We start from the raw sequence: 15,106 nt of genomic DNA on the forward strand, positions 1-15,106 counted from the left end.
CGAAAGACATGCTGGTTAGGAGTATTGGCCATGCTAAATTCTCCCTCAGTGTACCAGAGCAGGCACCAGAGTGTGATGACTAGGGGATTTTCACAGTAACTTAATTGTAGTGTTAATGTAAACCTATTAGTGACAATAATAAATAAACTTTAAAACTTAAAACCCGATCTCACTTATATATGACTCCAATTCCTCATCAATGTGGCTGACTCTTAACTGTGCTTTGTGATATTTGAAACAAACCCATACAGTGGTTCAAGACTACCTGCCATGCCAGCGACAGTCACCTCCTGAAAATTAATAACTTAGTGCACAGATAACATAAGAGTTGAATTCTTGCCTATGTCTGTAGCCTGGCCTGTAGATGGAATGGTATCAATCAAATTATAGCTGAAGTTTCTCCAATCAGGATGTTGAGCAGAATCATTGGAGAGAGTCCTGATCCTATCTAATTACAGGGAAAAGAGGAAATGTTGCCTAAGAATACACCCATGGAAAAACAGTCAGGAAAACACTGGACGACCACAGACAATGTAATAGAGTGAAGTGGAAAAGATAAATTTCAAGTTGTGTTGACTTCAGTTTCAGCCATGTTATTCTGCCGAGGCCTGGGTCATAGGTCAGCCTCTTTCTCACAGGAAAGAAAGGGTCAACAGGAGAGCCCTTTCAAAAGCTCTTCCTTCCTTTATGGTGGTTATTTTCTCAGCTAGATCGGGCAATGCCCCAAGTATAGGCTACATATTTGTCTTTGATCTGATTAAGGTCCAGCACTGACGATCAACCAATGAGTCAACCAGTTCTCCATTTGACTAGTTCCTATGAGTCTCACCCAGAGGTTAACTGAATTCCAACATCTGTATTAATCAAACCTGCCAATCTCACACTATAACAAACTGTTCCTTAAATAACCTTAAATTCCCCTCCTGTGCCAGCTATTGAAGAAAAGATTTATCCTGAACCGTGGCCTTTTGACTTTCCGCTCCATTGACCCTGATATTGACAGGAATTGGATGCACGGGGATGTGGGAGAGGAGATCAGAATTTCAGGCGCACAATGTGAGATTTTAACTCTGCAATGTTTCTCATTCTGCAACTTGTTCCTCACTCAGTTAGCCTTGGCTTCCAGTCAGATGGGAACCCATCTCAATTAAGCCACAGTGTTGGTATTGGGATTGCCTCAATTCTGGTGGCTGTTGTTTATATTAGAACATAGAACCCTACAGTGCAGAAACAGCCCCTTCAGCCCATCGAGTCCACACCAACCACAATCCCACCCAGGATACCCCCCATATCCCTACACATTTACCCACTAATCCCTCTAACCTACACATCCCAGGACACTAAGGGGCAATTTTGGCATGGCCAATCAACCTAACCCACACATCTTTGGACTGTGGGAGGAAACCGGAGGAAACCCACACAGACACGAGGAGAATGTGCAAACTCCACACAGACAGTGACCCGAGCCAGGAGTCGAACCCAGGTCCCTGGAGCTGTGAAGCAGCAGTGCTAACCACTATGCTACCGGGCCGCCCATATTCTTGGTGAATTTCGGTACATTTTGTTTTTATTCCTCTGAACTATATTTTATCACGGTGCAAAAGACTCTTTCTTCTTACATATATTATCCAGCATCACACATTCCCAAATGCCAACTCACCAGTCCACTTGTTTCATGATAAACGTCAGTATTCATGAGTGGATGAAGTTAAATTTTATTTATTAACGTCACAAGTAGGCTTACATTAACATTGCAATGAAGTTACTGTGGAAATCCTCTAGTGGCTACACTTCGGCGCCTTTCAGGTACACTGAGAGAATTAAGCATGGCCAATGCACCTAAGCCGCACATTTTTAGACTGTGGGAGGAAACTAGAGCACCCGGAGGAAACCTACGCAGACACGGGGAGAACATGCAGACTCTGCACAGACAGCAACCCAAGCAGTGTATCGAACCCACGTCCCTGGTGTTGTGAGGCAGCAGTGCTTATCGCTGTGCCATCCGTATCATATATCATCTCTAACCAAAGGCAGGGTTTTGGGTATTACAACAGGTGCCTCACTCTTGGCTAAAATTCTGCAACATTTCCAGTGTTAGTGATAGATATACAATGGAACAGTGAGTGGTTGAAGGGCACTTCATTGAAAGGGGGGGGGGGCTGGGAGTTCTGTGAGTAGGTCGGAGAATTCCATTTTGATGTTTTCTATGCGTTTCAACAACTTTTAAACCTTCAAGCTATACGGACATCCCTGATAGCAACGTACACAGTTGGTTCGGTACTGGGTGCCCATTTTTATTTTCTTCTTCCTCCTTCAATTTTCTGCTTTTGTCTGCACTGTAATATGCGTTTGGATTGCAATAGAGTGCTGAAGTTGGAGTTTAGTCATCGAAGGATGGTCACTGAGGGAATTCAAGTGTTAATTTCTAACTGAAGTCCGATCTCTCTTTAGTAATTAACTAAAAGTTGCTTTCTGAGTTGGAAGAAGAGGAGTTTTAGTTTAGCCTCAAACAGGACAAATCCTGATTCTGCTTGTGCTGCAACTAGTTAATAGATAATAGCTTAAACAAGTTTCCAGAGGCCAGATTCCGTTGAGTATAAAAGTAGACTATTTTAAAATGCTGCCTTTATCTGCACTGGAGTGTGCCCTTGGACTGCGGTATAGCACTGATGTTAGAGTTTGATGACTGAGGAGTTTGGTGAGAAGGGAGTGAGGTGATCCTTTCCTTTTCTAACTGCCCTCGCCCCTCCCCACCCCCTCAGAAAGAAGAGTGGCAACCTTGGTAAGTAGGACCTGGTGAGTATTTCTCCTGTCCTTAACATACCCTAAACTAGAGGGAGTAAAAGTAAAGGGAGTAATTTAAGGGTTAAGCCATGGCAGAGCAGCTCAGCCATGTGGAATGCCCCTCTTGTGCGATGTGGGAAGTCAGGAAAACTTTCAGTGTCCAGGATGACCACATGTACAGGAAGTGTCTTCAGCTGAAAGTACTCAAAATCTGTGTTTTGGAGCTGGACCACCTATTGGAATCACAAGGATGAGATCTTCATGGATAGCCTGTCCAATGAGATGGCCACACTACAGGTAGAAAGGGAATGGGTGACAGAACTAAACAAAGAAAACTATGAAGGCTTGAGGCATGAGTTGACTAAGAATGAGGAACTTCATTGAAAAACATGACAGTGGATAGGCAGTGGCTAATATTTAAGAAACAAATGTATGCCTTGTAACAGTTAATCAATTCCTTCTGGCACAAAGGCTCAAGAAAAACAGACCAATCATGGCTAACAAAAGAAATGAAGAATCATATATAGTTGTTAGAAAAAGTAGAAGCCTGAGGATCAGGAGAAGTTCAGAATTCAGGCAGAGGACTAAGAGATTGGTTAGGAGGGGAACAATAGAGTATGAGAGTAAACTTGTTAATAGCATAAAAACAGACTGTAAAAGCTTCTACAAATATGTAAAAAGAAAAAGATTAGTGGAGACAAATACCGGTCCCTTATAGTCCGAAATAAGAGAATTTGTAATTTCAGAAGCATTATGGTGCAGAAGGAGGTCATTTGGCCCATTGTGTCTGCACCATTTACCCAAACAAGCATCATGACTGAGTGCCATTCGCTGTACCCCTGGACATTATTTGAATAGAAACAATCATCTAATACCTTTTTGAATATCTTAGTTAAACCTGCCTCCAACTCACTTCTAGGCAGACCATTCCAGACCTGAACCACTCACTTGTGAAAAAAAATTTTCTCAATCACATTTGCTACTTGCGCAAATCACTTCAAAACAATGCCCTCTCGTTATCAATTCTTTTATGAGTGGGAACAGTTTTCTCCCTATCTACTATGGCCCTTCATGATTTTGAACATCTCTATCAAACTTCCTCTTAGCTTTCTTCTCTCCAAGGAGAACAGTCCCAACCTCTCCAATCTTTTCTCATAACTCAAGTTTCTTATCTCTGGAAACATTCTTGTAAACACCTGCACTCTCACCAATGCATTCACATCCTTCCTATAGAGTGGCTCGAGAGCTGTACACGGCTAAGGTCCAACTAGTACCTTATATTAGTTTAGTGTAATCTCCTTGCTCTTATAATCTATGCCTCTATTGATAAAGGTTAGGATACTACATGCTTTATTAACTGCTCTCCATCTATCCTGCCACCTATAATAACTAATTCACATATATACCCGGATCCCTCCAGAATCCCCTTAAGAATTTTACCCATATTTTGTATTTTCAGTCCATGTTCTTCCCAACAAATTGCATCACTTCACATTTCTCCGCATTGAACTTCATCTGCCACCAATCTGCCCACTCCACCAACTTGTCTATGTCCTTTTGAAGTTCTGCACCATTCTTCTCATAGTTTATAATGCTTCTAAGTATTGCATCATCCACAAACTTTGAAACTGTGCCCTGTACACCAAGATCTAGGTCATTAATACATATCAGGAAAAACAAGGGTCCCAATGCCAAGCCGTGGGGAACATGACTACAAACATTCCTCCAGCCTGAAAAATAACCATTGACAATTATTCTTTTCATACCTATAATTCAGCAAATTTTGTATCTATGTTGCTACTGTCCCTTTTATTCCTTGAGCTGTAACTTTTCGCACAATATATCAAATGTCTTCTAAAGTCCACGTACACCACATCTACCGCATTCCCCTCATCAACCCTTTCTGTTACCTCCTCAAAAAACTTCGAGAAGTTAGTTAAACATGATTTCCCTATTAGAAATCCATGTTGGCTCTTCTTAATCAACCCACATTTTTCCATGTGATTGTTAATTCATAGAATTCTATCCCGAATAATTGTTTCTTGAAACTTGCCCACCACTAATGTGAAACTGACCAATTGTAATTGCTGGGACTAACCTTACAACCTTTTTGTAACAAAAGTGCAACATTTGCAATTCTCCAGCACTTCCCCTGAGTCTAGAGAAGATTTTTGACCAACGCCCCTGCAATTTCCATTTTCACTTCCATTCATTATCCTTGGATGCATCTCATCTGTCCTGGTTCCTTGTCAACTTTCAGTATCAACAGTGTATTCAGCATTTCCTCCTGATTAATTCCGAACTCTTCTAATGACAGTATTTCCGCATTTGTTACCATGGTCTGGGTAGCATCTAGCTCCTTGGTAAAGTTGGAAGAAAAGTATTAATTTAATATCTCAGCCATGCCCCCTGCTTCCATGTTTAAATTCCCTTCTTGGTCTCTAATCAGCATTATGCCTTTTTATATATATATGCATACAGAAGACTTAGAGGTTCTCCCTCATACTGGCTGCTATTCTTATCTCATAATCCCTCTTTGTTTCTCTAATGAGTTTTTTTTACCTCCCCCCTAACCTTCTGTATTCCTCTTGGTTCTCAATTATATTTTCTACCTGACACCTGTCAAAAGTGCACTTTTTCTTTCTTATCTTAATTTCCACCTCTTTTTCATCCAGGGAGATCTGGATGTATTTGCCTTACCTTTCCCTTTTCTGGGAATATAGCTTGATCGTGTCCGGACAGATTTTCCCTTTTATTCCAGTCTAACCGGCCCAGCTCCTTTCTTGCTCTATTGAAGTCTACTCTCCCCCGTTAATTATTTTTACACTGGATTGCCTTTTCTCCTTTTCTAGCTTCACCCCAAACCCTACAATACAATGATCACTGTTTCCTAAATATTCTCCCATGGACACTTGATCTACTTGGCCAACCTCATTTCCAAGAATCATGTCCAACAGTACATCTTTTCTTGTTGGACTGGACTCATACTGCTGTAGAAAATCTTCTGAACACAATCTAGGAACTTTGCCCCTCTTTATCTTTTACACTAGCACTGTTGCAGTCCCATTCGGGTAGTTACAGTCTCCCATTGTAACTACTCTATAGTGTTTGCAACACCCTGTAATTTTCCTGCAGATTTGTTCCTCTGCATCCTTCTTACTAGTTGGCAGTCAAAAAGCTACATCGTGCAATACAATTACACCCTTTTTGTTCCTTAGTCCAGTCAAATTGATTTGTCCTTGAATCCTGATAGAGGGGTTTAGGATAACCTGGGACCAAAAAGACAAAGAGATAAAGATAAACCAATTTAGAATGAATATGGTATAGAAAAAGTACTAGATATCTGGAGTTACAAAGGTGCAGTTTGCATAGAAACACATATAACCACTGTTAGAGAATTTAAACGTGTTTTTTTTTTTGGAAAACATATTGTATTCTGAATTAAAGTCATACACCTTGGCTAATGATGCTCTAGTGCACGATGGGATACAGCTAACTGAGAAGAACCATATTCCTTGAAAACAATACAGCTACTGAGAAATATCTTATCAGCTGTAGAAGGTACAAGCTTCCCAGACAATAGAATGAATAGAATAATTCAATTTTCATGATAAAGGATTGCTTAGTAGACAGTGGGAAAAGAACTTTTGAACTCAATGAACTTAGGTATTCTCATGCTGCCAGAGAGTGAAATATTATTAGCCAAGGTAAATGATTCATACTAAAATGATTGGCTCACATCTGGCTAGGATAAGCAAAGAGACGGACACATGATTGTTGAAAATATATAATTGTGATACTGATAACAATGCTATTTAGAATAATTTGGGCTGCCCTAGATCACTCTCCCACACGCGTGGACCAGACTTGGGCAACAATAAAGTATGTCTTCAACAAAAATTACTGTCGCCCTAAATTCTTTGTATTTGCTGAGCTATAATTAATAAAGGGAAATCTCCCACATAAAAGCTAGCATAATACATAGGTCTCTGAAAATCTCCTACAAACTCTCTTTCTCCAGCACTGCAATGCTCTCCTTAATCAATACAGCCACCCTTCCCCCTTTCCAATTTTCTGAACACCTTATACCTAGGAATATTTAACACCCAGTTCTGCCCTTCCATAACATCATATTTCCACAATGCAATCTGTGCCTGTAACTCCCCAATCTTATATACTCCATGCATTCACATAAACGCACAGTAACTCTGATTTAGACATCATTACTTTCTTCTTTAAACAACAACAAAGAACAAAGAACATGACAGCACAGGAACAGGCCCTTCGGCCCAACAGATCTGTGCTGACACAAATGCCTCTGTAATCTAATATTTGCTTGCCTCTATATGGTCCATATGCCTCTATTCCCTCACTATTCGTGTATCTGTCCAGATGCCTCTTGAATGTTGTTATAGAATCTGCTTCCACCACCTTCTCTGGCAGGACATTCTAGGCATTCACCACCCTGTGTGTGAAAAACTTGCCCCTTACATCTCTTTTAAACTTTCCCCTCTCACTCTCAACCTATGCCCCCAAGTAATTGACCCTTCAATCCTGGAAAAAAGACTCTGACTATCCACTCTATCCAAGCTTGTCATAATCTTGTAAACCTCTATCAGGTCTCCCCATCATCCTCCAATGAAAATAAACCTCTATCAGGTCCCCCCATCATCCTCCAATGAAAACAATCCAAGTTTGTTCAATCTTCCTTTATCATCCATTTTCTCCAAACCAGGCAACATCTCTTCTGCACTCTTTCTAATGCATCAACATCCTTCTGGTACTGTGGCGACCAGGACTGTACACAATGCTCCAAATGTGGCCTAACCAAAGTCTTATACAGCTGCAACATGATTTTTCAATTCCTATACTCAACGACCTGACCGATGAAGGCCAGCATGCCGTATGCTTCTTGACCACCCTGTCCATGGGGAAGGCAATATTATCGCTAGACAATTAATCCACAAATTCAACTAAAGTTCTGTGGACCCAGGTTCGAATCACACCATGGCAGATGGTGGAATTTGAACACAATAACAAAAAATATCTGGGATTAAGAATCTACTGACGACTGTGAAACTATTGCCGATTGTCGGAAAAACCATCTGGTTCACTAATGTCCTTTAAGAAAGGAAATCTGTCGTCCTTATCCGATCTGGCCTTTATGTGACTCCAGAGCCACAGCAATGTGGTTGACTCTTAACTGCCCTCAGGCAACTAGGGATGGGCAATAAATGCTGGCCAGCCAGTGACGTCCATGTCCCAGGAATCAATATACAAACCCGAGTTGCCACATTCAGGGAATTGTGTGTATGTCTAGATCCCTCTGCATGCTAATATTTCTAAGGGCTCTCCATTTACAGGATACTTTCCTTCTGAAGAAGACCATCCAAATCACATCACCTCACATTTGTCCAGGTTAAATTCTGCCAATTTTCGACCCAGGTCTCCAGCCAGTTTATATTCTGCTGTATCCTCTAACAATCCTCCTCACTATCTGCTACTCCACCAATTTTTGTATCATCTGCAAATTTACAAATCAGACCACCTACATTTTCCTCCAAATTATTTACATATATGACAAACAACAGAGACCCAGCACCGATCCTTGTGGAACACTGCTCGTCACAAACCTCCAGTTAGAAAAGTATCTTTCCACTCTGCTTTCTATACCCAAGCCAGTTTTGTATGTAGTTTCCAGCTCATCTTGGATCCCATATGACTTTACCTTCTGTATCAGCCTGCCATGAGGGACCTTATCGCAGGCTTTAGTAAAGTCCATGTATGCAATAGGTACTACTCTGGCCTGGTCAACTTTTCTTGTCACTTCCTCAAAAAACTCAAATTTATGAGACATGACCTCGCCTTCAGAAAACCATGCTGCCTATCACTAATAAACCCATTCTCTTCCAGATGTGAGTACATCCTGTCCCTAAGAATCTTCTCCAATAATTTCACCACCACTGATGTAAGGCTCAGAGGCTTGTAATCTCCTGGATTGTTTCTTCTGCCCCTCTTCAACAGAGGAACAATGTTAGCTACTCTCCAATCCTCTGGTACCTCCCCTGTGGCTAAAGTGGATACAAAGATTTTGGCCAAGGCCTCAGCAATTTCTTCCCTCACCTTTCTCATTATTCTGGGATAGACTCTGTCTGGCCCTGGGGACTTATCCACTTTATGTTCTTCAAAACCTCCAATACTGCCTCCCTTTTAATCTCAACATGTCCTAGAATGTCAACATCCTCCTTTCTACACTCACCATGCACCACATCCTTCTGCTTTGTGAATACTGATGCAAAGTATTCATTAAGGACCGTCCCCACCTCATCTGGCTCCACAAACAAATTCCCTCCACTGTCCTTGAGTGGACCTACCCTTTCCTCAGCTACCCTCTTCCTCCTTATATATGCATAAAAAGACTTGGGAATCTCCTTAATCCTGCCTGCCAAGGACATTTCATGGCCCCTTTTTGCCTTCCTAAGTCCCTGTTTAAGCTCTTTCCTGATTTCTTTGAATTCCTCAAAAACCGTTTTCAATTTCCTGAAATTTATGTATGTCTCCTTCTTCTTTTTCACTGAGCTCACATCTCTCTTGTCATCCAAAGTTCCCGAATCTTGCCATCTTTATCCTTCATTTTCACAGGGACATATTTGTCCTGAGTTGTTAACAATCGACTTTTAAAAGACTCCCACATATCGGATGTGGACTTACCCTTAAACAGCCACCCCCTAGTCTACATTCCCTAGCTCCTGCCTAATGCAGTTGTAGCTAGCCTTTACTTAGTTTAGTACTTTCACTCTGGGACTACTTCCATCCTTTTCTTCAAGTATCTTGAAACTTATAGAATTGTGATCTCTGTCCCAAAGCGGTCCCCCACTGAGACGTCAATTCACTGTTTGGGCTTGTTTCCCAGAACCTGGTCTAATGATAGCCCCTTCCCAAGTTGGACTATCTACATATTGCCTCAAGAAACGCTTTGGACCCACTGAACAAACTCTGCCCCGTCCAAGCCCCAGCACTAAAAGTTTATGGATGAAAAGGGATTGGTTTAGGTTAGTGGGTCATTGTTTTTTAACTGGTCGGCGCAACATCGTGGGCCGAAGGGCCTGTTCTGCACTGTAATGTTCTATGTTCTATGTTAAAGAAATCCCAGTCCATGTTGGGGAATTGAAAATCGCCCAAATTATGGGAAGATATAAAAACAACAGGGTTGTTGTTTTTACATCTTCCCATAATCTGTTGACATATCAGTTCCTCCACTTCACTCGGGCTGTTGGGAGGTCTGTAGTACAACCCCAGCAGTGTGATTACACCGCTCTTGTTACGGAGTTTTACCCATATGACCTCACTGCATGAGCCCATCAAGATGTCCTCCCTCTGCATAGCTGTGACATTCTCTCTAATCAGTAAAGCAACATTCCCATCTCTTCTGTCACCCTCTCCATCTTACCTGAAGCATCTAAATCCTGGAATGCTAAGCTGCCAGTACTGCCCATCTTTCATCCACGTTTCTGTAATTGCTAAAACATTATAGTTCCTTGTAGTAATTTTAAATTTTAAGTTCATCCACTTTACCTGTCATGTTCCTTGTGTTAAAGCAAACACACCTCAGACCATCTGTCCTGTCATATTTTCTCTTTAGTTTCTCTGCCTTTCACTTTCCCCCTTACTGCCTTTTGATTCTGTCCCCAGCTTACTTCCCTCTGACTTCCTGCATCAGTTCCCATCCCCCTGCCACATTACTTTAAACCATCCCCAACAGCACTAGCAAACACTCCCCTTAGGACATTGGTTCCAGTCCTGCCCAGGTGCAGACTGTCTGTTTCGTACTGGTCCCACCTCCCCCAGAACCAGCCAAATGTCCCAGGATTTTAAATCCCTCCATTTGGCACCATCCCTCAAGCCACATATTCATCTTTGCTATCCTGACATCTCTACTCTGATTTGCACGTGGCACTGGTAGGACCTTTGAGGTCCTGCTTTTTAAGTTTAACTCCTAACTCCTTAAATTCAGCTCGTAGAACCTCATCCCGTTTTTTTTTTAACCTACATCTTTGGCACCTAGAAGCATCATGACAGCTGGCTGCTCAGCCTCCCCCCTCCAGAATGCCCTGCAGCTGCTCAGAGGTATCCCTAACCTTGCACCAGGAAGGCAACATATGATCCTGGAGTCTCGTCTGTGTCCACAGAAATGCCTGTTTATTCCTCTTATTATTCAATTCCCTATCACCATAGCTGTGTCACTCTTCTTCCTGCCCTCCTGTACAGCAGAGGCAACCGCAGTGTCATGAACCATAAGCTCTGATGAAAGGTCACCTAGACATTGGCTCTACTCTCTCTCCACAGATGCTGTCAGACCTGCTGAGATTTTCTGTTTTCCAGATTCCGGCATCTACACTATTTTGCTTTTATCTTGTGTGCCATGAACCTGGCTGCTGCCACCTTCCCCTGGTGAGCCATCTCCCCCAGTAGTGTCCAAAATGGTACATTTGTTTTGGATGGAGATGACCACAGGGGATCCCTACACTGCCTTCCTACTCTTCCTCTGTCTGGTGGTCACCTATTCCATATCTCCCTCAGCAATTTTCACCTGTGATGTGACCAACTCACTGAACATGTTATCCATGGCTTCCTCAGCAACATGGATTCTCCAGAGTGAATCCATCCGCCACTCCAGAGCCATCGAACGATCTAACAGGAGCTGCAGATGGACACATTTCTTGCACAGGGACATCGGAAGGATCCCTGAATTCCCACATAGCACAAGAGGAGCTTGATACGGGTCTGGGATCCCCATGCCATGATTTAACCCTTAACTTAGCTGACAACTACAATGCCAAGAGAGAAAAAAGAGGAAAAAGGAAAGGAAAACTACTTACCAGCCAATCACTTACCTGGCTGTGACATCACAGTTTGATTTCTTTCTACCTCTCTGAGGAAATTGTGGAAGCATTGGTGATGGTCTTTCAGGAATCACTGGAGGCAGGGAGGATACCAAAGGAGAAAGTAGCTAATGTAACACTGCTGTTTAAGAAGGGAGGGAGGCAGCAGATGGGAAGTTATAGGCCAATTAGCCTGACTTCGGACATTGACAAGATTTTACAGTCCATTGTTAAAGATAAGATCGCAGAGTACTTGAAGTGCATGTTAAAGTAGGACTGAGTCAGCATGGCTTTGTCAAGGGGTGGTCATGTCTGACACATTTTTTAGAGTTCTTTGAAGTGGTAATAAGGAAGTTAGATAAAGGAGAGCCAGTGGGCATGATTTACTTAGATTTCCAGAAGGCCTTTGACAAGGTGCCACATAGGAGACTGTTAAATAAGCCCATGGTGTTAAGGGTAAGATCCTGTCATGGATAGAGGATTGACTGACTGGCAGAAGGCCAGTGGGGATAAAGGGGTCTTTCGCGGGATGGTAGCCGGTGACTAGTGGTGTGCCTCAGGAGTCAGCGCTGGGACCACAACTTTTCACATTATACATTAATGATTTGGAGGAAGGAATTGAAGCCACTGTTGCTAAATTTGCAGATGATACAAAGATATGTAGAGGGACATGTAGTACTGAGGAAGCGGGGGGGCTGCTGAAGCACTTCAACAGGTTAGGAGAGCGGGCAAAGAAGTGGCAGATGGAATACAATGTGGAAGAATGTGAAGTTATGCACTTTGGAAGGACGAATGGAGGTGTAGATTAGTTATTAAATAGGAAAATGCTTAGGAAATCAGAAACACAAAGGGATGTGGGAGTCATTGTTCAACATTCTCTTATGGTTAACATGAGATTTCAATCGGCAGTTAGGACGGCAAATGCAATATTAGCATTCATGTCGAGAGAGCTAGAATACAAGAGCAGGGATGTACTTCTGAGGCTGTATAAGGCTCGGGTCAGACCCCATTTGGAGCACGGTGAGCAGTTTTTGCCCATATCTAAGGAAGGATGTGTTGGCCTTGGAAAGGGTCCAGAGGACCCAGAGGAATGATCCCTGGAAGGAAGAGCTTGTTGTATGAGGAATGGTTGAGGACACTAGGTCTGTACTCATTGGAGTTTAGAAGGATGAGGGGGATTTTACTGAAAGTTACAGGATACTGCAAGGCTTGGATAGAGTGGATGTGGAGAGGATGTTTCTACTAATAGGAAAAACTAGAACCAGAGGGTACAACCTCAGGCTAAAGGGACGTTCGTTAAAACAGAGATGAGGAGGAATTTCTTTAGCCGGAGAGTGATGAATCTGTGGAACTCTTTGCTACAGAAGGCTGTGGAGGCCAGGTCATTGAATGTCTTTGAGACAGAGATAGATAGTTTCTTGGTTAATAAAGGGATCAGGGATTATGGGGAAAAGGCAGAAGAATGGGGATGAGAAAAAAATCAGCCATGATTGAATGGCGGAGCGAACTCAATGGGCCGAGAGGCCTAATTCTGCTCCTATGTCTTATGGTCTCTCATTTGCCCTCTAGTCTCCCTTGCAGGTCCACTTCTCCACTCCTCCTGAAAAGCAGCAACTTTTTCCCGTCAGCACCAAATTCCCACTCAGCGCCAAATTTCCAATACCCTCACTCTGGTTGAATCTCACTCCTGCTGTAGTCTCTCTCCCATTGATGTGCACAAACTCACTGGTTTACTCTGACTTTGCTTATTAATTTACTATTCCAACGCACAACAATATTATTTGGAGATCTCGTCCAGCGTGATTTCCAAAGGGATGCGTTGTCTTTCTGATCCTTCACTTTTTTTGTGTTTCATATCAGTATTTTGGGGAGCGGGCCTCCTTTGACAACCAAAAATGACTTGTATTAAATGCTGGGGAGGAAGGGAAGATTTGCCTTAAAATGTGTGTGTGTGTTGAGACTTTCTTTCCGAATAATGGGGGAAAGGGAAAATGTGCTATTTGATATAATATAGCCATCCTTTGCTCAAACTATCAATTCACTACAATATTGAGTTTTGAAAAGATTGGTGTTGATGAAACTTTCGCCTCCATGAAGGATATTCGGCAGAAGTATATCATGTTTACAATTGAAATGCACATTGTTGTACCATCATCATTCTAACATCAGACAGTCCAATTAATTCTAGCACAGAATGGGAATTCTCCCCGTAATGTCTTCCACCTGTTCTGTACTGAGCATCATTTGTAGGTTTAATAATGCACATTATCTGTCTCAATCCCTTGAAAATTGTCCCCTCAGTTTACAATGCCAGTTGCAAAGCGGCATTTGAAATGTGTCACATTGGTTGGTCTGCGAAACATGGGTTTTGCTTGCTGTCCGTGTTACAGCCATAAATTGCCCCTCGCAATTTGGAAGCTATGTCTTAAGAATGACCTTGAATCGCACTTCAGCTTTCAAGGCTCGTGGAATGACCCTGAATTAATTACCTGTTACCGCTGGCACAGTGATTAGCACTGCTGCCTCTCAGTGCCAGGAATCCGGGTTCGATCCCTGGCTTGGGTCACTTGGAGTCTCCACGTTATCCCCGTGTCTGCGTGGGTTTCCTCCGGGTGCTTTGGTTTCCTCCCACAGTCCAAAGACGTGTGGACTGTGGATTGGCCATGGTAAATCACCCTTTAGTGTCAGGGTGACAACTAGGGTAATTGCATGAGGTTATGGGGATAGGGCCTGGGTGAAATTGTGATCAGTGCAGACTCGATGGGCCAAATGGCCTCCTTCTGTACTATAGGGATTCTATGATTACCTATACGAGTGCTTTTTGTTCCTCCCAGTATTTTGTGCACACTGGTATGCCTTTCTCCTCTTGGTTTCACCCACACTGAGTAGGTTTAAAGCCCTCCCAACAGCACTAGCAAAATGCCCCACATGAAACTCAGTCCCAACTTTGTTCGGGTGCAACCCATCCAACTTGTACAGGTGTCATCTCTCCCACAGCCAGTCCCAGGAGTCTAAAGCCTTTCCTCCTGCACATCTTTCCAGTCATGCATTCATCTGCCTTATTCTTCTATTTCTGTATTCACTTAACGTGGCATTGGGAGTAATCCAGAGATTACTACATTGGATTCCTGCAGTCAGGACCTCAAATGTGGACCATGACCTCTTGCTATGCGCCTTCCCCCAGAAAAACATCCTGCAGCTGCTCTGTGACATCTTGACATCGGGCGGAATGGTGGCACAGTGCTGAAAACTGCTGCCTCTCAGCGCCAGGGACTCAGGTTCAATTCTGGCCTCAGGTGACTGTCTGTGTGGAGTTTGCACATTTTCTCTGTATCTGCGTGGGTATCCTCCGATGCTCTGGTTTCACCCCACATTCTAAAGATGTGAAGGTTAGGTTGACTGGCAATGTTAAAATTGCTAGCAGGGTAAATATGTGAGGT

The 15,106-nt window shown here is 42.8% G+C and overlaps 1 protein-coding gene across 2 annotated transcripts in view; it reads left to right on the forward strand.

Annotated features, from left to right (window-relative positions):
* Positions 1–2,648: 2,648 nt before the first annotated feature.
* LOC145357086 (sphingomyelin phosphodiesterase 2-like) overlaps positions 2,649–15,106 on the forward strand; it is a 78,607-nt gene continuing 66,149 nt past the window's right edge. The window contains exon 1 of one of the 2 annotated variants that reach the window (XM_080210188.1): positions 2,649–2,796. The gene's annotated coding sequence lies outside the window, so the exon portion shown is untranslated. The remainder of the gene's footprint in view (positions 2,797–15,106) is intronic. The other variant, XM_080210189.1, reaches the window with a different exon arrangement.

This window comes from Carcharhinus amblyrhynchos, chromosome 22 (genome assembly GCF_965287045.1).
Source record: "Carcharhinus amblyrhynchos chromosome 22, sCarAmb.v2.hapA, whole genome shotgun sequence".
Taxonomy (NCBI): domain Eukaryota; kingdom Metazoa; phylum Chordata; class Chondrichthyes; order Carcharhiniformes; family Carcharhinidae; genus Carcharhinus; species Carcharhinus amblyrhynchos.